Here is a 6,017-nt window from a genome sequence, read left to right as displayed (position 1 = left end):
ATTATTTCTTCTGACATCTGCAGGAGAACAACTGTCAGAATGCCCTGATTGGCTGCAGTGCCCATATGACTGATGATTCTCTACCCAGCTGCTTTGATTTTCACATTGAAGGATGTCAGGCAGGAGGCTGCTGACAGGACCGCCCAAAGAGCAACTTTGAACCAGTTCATTAAGAATCGGCCCAAATTCACTTTGAGGGGAATTTATGAAAACTGGAGCAGACAAAATCTGGAGCAGTTGCCCAGGGCAACCAATCAGCTTCTCTCTTCAGTTTGTTCAGTTAAGATTTAAAAATGAAAGAGAGAAGCTTATTGGTTGCCATGCACAGCTGCTCCAGATTATGTCTGCTCCAGTTTTAATAAATTCCCCTCTCTTTGTATGTGTCAGGGAATTCTGGCTGGTGTTCCTGGTACAACTGTCGCACAGATCGCTGTATGTGCTTTTGCGGAATCGGTTTAGTGTTTGCATTGTGCATATACATGCGCATACTCAGCGGACATGCGCATGGCTCTTCCAACTGTTGGCGCCACACAGGCTATTTAAGGATGATGGATGTAGCTGCTAGCTGCTGAAAGATCTTTAGCTATATACTGTGCTCTGTTGTTCCTGTTGCTGTTATTTTGGACCAGACCAGGCTTGACTCTCTACTCTGCTTGCCTGCTGCCTCCCTTCTGACCCCCGCTTGTCTTGATTACTCTTCTGCATCCTGATTTGGCTCTGCTTGTCCGCAAGGTTCTGACCTGGCTCTCCAGTGGCTTCGCTCCTGCCTTCTGATTCTACACCTCGCTACCCGCCAATTGCCGACCCAGTCTGTCTGACTCTGCTTCTCTCTAATTCTGCTATCATCTGGATTGCTGCTGACAGTCTGGTTTCAAAGGTATCCTGCTTACAGCTACCTGCATCATCACTTCTGCACCAGCAGTCCTTCACTCGTGCCTCTCTGTTTTGTGCATTCCTCGTACCACCTCCATGGCAGCATGGCTTGGTAAGTATAACTATTGGTGGGTGGGCTATCTGCAGACACTATTACTTTGCCCTAAAGGCTGGGGATAGAGAGATGACATTACTGTATTCCTTAATACAATGGGACTATGTAAATCTCAGGACAAGATATACAGAATAACAAATCTTTTGGCAGATAAAACAGCAACTATATCTACGTAATTAGCTGTGTGCCTGAAATTCAGCTTTTATCCAGAATTGTGGTAAGCCATGGCAAGGGCTGACTGGCAACTTTTGGCCCAGGGGGCACGTACAACCCAGAGGCCCATGGTGCAGCAACTAAGCCCCCTTCTGCTCTCCCTCTTCTCCCTTGCCTCCTCCCTCCTCCACCAGGGTGGAGATTGGGGTAGGGTTTATAATAATGGGTATGGTTTGTGCCAAAATAATCATTACTGTCTTAATACTACCACAAACATTTCCACGGATCTACAATCATTACCGTCCTGACACTGCCATTAACATGTCCACAGATATACAATCAATACTGTCCTGACGCTGCCATAAACATCTCCACAGATATACAATCATTACAATTAGTATTAGTATCACTGATTTACAGTCTAATGTTACGTACCCTCTAGACTGGGCTGAACTGGACTCAGGACTCTGCAATGCACTGGACTCAGGACTCTGCAACGCACTGGACGCAGGACTCTGCAACCTACTGGATTCAGGACTCTGCAAAGCACTTGATTCAGGACTCTGCAATGCACTGGACTTATGATTCAGCAATACACTGGACGCAGGACTCTGCAACACACTGGATTCAGGACTCTGCAATGCACTGGACTTATGATTCTGCAACACACTGGATTCAGGACTCTGCAACGCACTTGACGCAGGACTCTGCAACATACTGGATTCAGGACTCTGCAAAGCACTTGATTCAGGACTCTGCAATGCACTGGACTTATGATTCAGCAATACACTGGACGCAGGACTCTGCAACACACTGGATTCAGGACTCTGCAATGCACTGGACTCAGGAATCTGCAAATTACAGGACTCTACAATGCACTGGACTCAGAAATCTGCAACTTACTGGATTTAAAGCAGAACAAGACTCATAGTGGTTCATCCTGCGAGGTGGGAGAGAGAGAGACTGAGGAGTGCCACGCTTACTGGAATCTTATACTAGATGGTGGAATCTGCTGCCAATAGGCAACCATGGCTTGTATACCATAACCTTCTGTCAGGGGCCTCCAGTAGGGGAAGGAGAGCCATTGGGTGGCATGGATGGATGTTATACTCTGCAATCGGGCCATCACATGTGTGACTTACCAGGAGGTAAACACTGTAGGATATGGCCAGACCATGGCAAAAAAAAGACCAGGTTGCCTGCATTTGTGCTCTGTGATACTAATTTGCCCCTTCAGTATTCAGGTATTGTGTCAGCTGTCTCAGTGTTCCTAATTCCAAGTAAAAGGTTGAGGTGGCGGACCCTGACCAAAGTTTAGCCTTGTACTTACCCCATAAAAACCCATCAAAAATAAACAAATAAAAAAGCAACGTAAGGGCCAGGAGGTAAGGTTTGAACTTTATTTTACACTACTTCGTAAGGGTACTGCCTCAGACAATATACTTTGCTGTATGCCAGTTCGTTAACCTTATCAGTAGACCAGTGATGCTGACTCAGCACTGCCACAAGCTTAGCCCTGCAGCTTTACTTACCATCAGTAAAGATGCACCAACAGTAACAAAGCTAAACTTTACAATTCAGCATCAACCACACAGTGCAGTATACGAGTACAAAGAAAAGGCCATTTTAAATAATGTACACATGTAAAATATTAGAAGGAAGAGCTGCATTTTGCCCATATCACACAATTAGATCTCCTTTTTTTAAAAAAACCCACTACACAATTATTTTATATGTGCATTGATAGAAAAGAAAGGCCCAGGGGCATAACTAGAAATCACAGGGCCCCATAGAAAAATTTTGTATGGGGCCCCCCAAACCGCCCCCAAATGACTCCCCCACCAAAAAAAAAAGAAGTACCTACCGCAGATAACACGTTCCCATGCCTGCACCAGCTCTGCTCCAGCTGGCTCTGACGTCAGAGCGGAGGAAGAGATCACTCCACCACTTCATGCAGAGCGATCCTGTGACACTGCAGAGCCCACGTGAGACTCCAAACAGCCCACCATATACCCCGCATAGCCCCACCTGGGCCCCAGCGCAGCCTACCTAAAACCCAGCACATACCAGAGATCCTGCAGAGCCCACCTGAAACCCCACACAAGCCACCTGACAGTGACCCTGCAGAGCCCGCATGAGACCCTGTAGAGCCCACCTCAGATCCTCCAGAGCCCACCTGAGACTCCGCAAATACCAGAGACCCCACATAGCTCATCTGAGTGTGACCCTGCAGAGCGCACCTATACTACGCACAGGCCACCTGAGACCCTTCAGAACCCACTTGAGACCCTGCACCTACCAGAGGCCCTGCGTAGCCCACCCGAGACTCCGCACAGCCCACCTGATAGTGACCCTGCAGAGCCCACCCGAGACTATCTGCCCCTTTGTGGCTTCCTGCCGACATGCATGCACTCCAGCCATGCCGGCATGCTATGTTCCAGGGCTTGAGTTTTCTGAATGGTGGCAACAGTGGACCATGCTTGGGAAATACACATTGTCGTGGCCATCTGCACACATCGTGTCTCCATCTGAATCTCATTAGCAAATGTAAACATACTGAAAATTACATTTGAAAATGTAGAGCACCCCATCCCCCAGTAGCAAAAATATGTCTGTTTGACTAAACCAAGCATGAATCTTTAGGGTGTTACCACAGACAGATAAGTCTAAGGGTGGTCTGTACCTGAATGATTTACTGCCCTCTTATGTCCTTGGCCAGCTTCACCCACGCACATCAGTTACTGTGTTGGTCAGTCAGTGTTTGTGTTGCCATCAATCAGTCAATTTTTGTTCACATCCCACCATTACAATCTGCTTCCAAGAATAAGCAGCTAAACAAACTAAACTGTATCTAATAAGGAATTTCAAAATACACCATAATTAGGGAAATGCTGAGGGTGTCTGACTAGTTCTGGGTCAGGGAGTAGGAACATAATGAAGTCATTATATCAGCAGGGCAACAAGTATTTTCAGAACAAGAGGCCAGAAATGGCAGATTACAGGTATCTCGTGGCAGGAAATGAGAAAACTCCAGCAATCTCCTGCTTTTATATTGGCCAACAGAACTTGTTGACCTCTTAAAGTCCATCTTCAGGCTCTGTGCTTCCCACTCCATTGTGGTCCCATCTAGCTCGAGTTTTTGTACTTTTTGCTTTAACACCTTTTTTGCTTTTTACCTTTTCTAAAGTCTTTAGGTAAGTCAGGTGACCAGCCTGGTTGAAGGGTGTTTTTAATTTTCGGGTTCTCTCTCAGCATGGCATAATGAAGTAGGAGGTGGAGCTGACATAATAATGCCAGTGCCGTTTTCTGCACTAGTACAGTGAGAATAAAGCGCACCATGGGGATGCCACCTCAGGGGGCAGGGCCATAACACCCTGAATTCATAGTCGATAGTCTTCCGGGTTGAGTAATGCAGGGACACATCGCATGACAAAGAAGAGATGTTACAGAAACAGCTCTGGACTGAAGATGAGTATTGCAGTAAAACACCTGGGGGACATTTACAAAAAAAATGTAGCCTGGTGTTGGTCATTTATTTCTCTATAAATTACCAAAGCGCTTCATTATCTAGCATATTATTATTGTAGTAATTTATTATATATTATATTTGTACAGCCATTATCTCAGCATAGTGTTGTACACAGCCCAGAACAATGTATTTTAGGAAACTGAAATGAAGCCAAAGATTCTGGAAAGTCATTGTCCAATATTGTGTGAATTGTTCCTATAGCAACAGACGGATGTCACGTAGTTTGTTTTGTTGCTATTGTCTTCCTTGTAGACAAACTATCATGTTAATTGCTGGCGGAGGATACTGGGGCTATAAGTGACCTTGGAATGCAATTAAGTGTAATGCAAAATAGGAAGAGAGAGTAATTGGATGGAACTTTGTGCAAAGTCAACATAAAGTCATAAAATGGTAATCAGGAGTAGAGGGAGACTTATTTCATATTCAAAAAATGCCTTCACTATTTGGATCTGTAGAACTATTACAAAGTCACACACAAAGTGTGATCAAGTTAATTGTATTTGCTAGTTCATCGTTGGATTCTGATATTGAACAGTGGCCCTTGAACTCAAGATGAAATGCTATTTTTTCTCCTCTTTTTATTAACATATCACACATGCTAAAGCAAGCCAAATAATAATTTAAAGTTCAACGAGAAAGTGAAAGTAATTTTCGAGATATGGAGGATTTATATTTATTTAAAAGGTCATCTAGCATTTTCAGATGTAGCTGATCTATTTCAAATAATGATTAGCATTATGGTTATTGCTCACATAAGTCTTTGTGATTGATTTTTGAGAATGAGTTGCAATAGGAGTGTATGCTGTGTATTATGGATAGGCTTCAGAAAGCAGTCCGATTGCATAGTGTTAAATAGCTATTTTGTTGCAGCAGACTAAATCCATTTATGAATGTTATTCCATCATGATGATTTACTGGGCCTGGAAAGTCTGGAGCTGAGCACTGAATTTACAGGCAAGATAAACCCCAGCTCTGGGCATGATGTACACTATAGCAGCATAGGGCAAACAGTCCCAGTGAGTTAGCAAGGCATGGTGAGACTTTTGACTGTAAAACAGCACATGGGCCATAGAAATAATTAGCCTAGTGCTAGCCATTGACTTTTAGTTTAAATAACAATGAATAAAGTGACCCTGTGTTTATTTAAAATGAGCTAAGCAACTAGTAGCTAATGAGTTCAGTAACACCATGCTTGCAAAGCTTGACAAGCTCCCCTGGAGCACAGAGATGCCAGAAGTCCTATTGTGCAAATGTGATACTTGGCTCTTCCCACTCCCACTTTCTGCTCAATACATTTGGGTAGCGATGCTTCCTGTCATAATCAAAGGCAAGTGAGGCAAGATATGG

The sequence above is a fragment of the Nanorana parkeri genome, unplaced genomic scaffold, assembly GCF_000935625.1.
Source record: "Nanorana parkeri isolate BGI_ZX_2015 unplaced genomic scaffold, ASM93562v1 scaffold319, whole genome shotgun sequence".
Classification (NCBI taxonomy): domain Eukaryota; kingdom Metazoa; phylum Chordata; class Amphibia; order Anura; family Dicroglossidae; genus Nanorana; species Nanorana parkeri.
Note: the sequence above shows the minus strand (reverse complement) of the source record.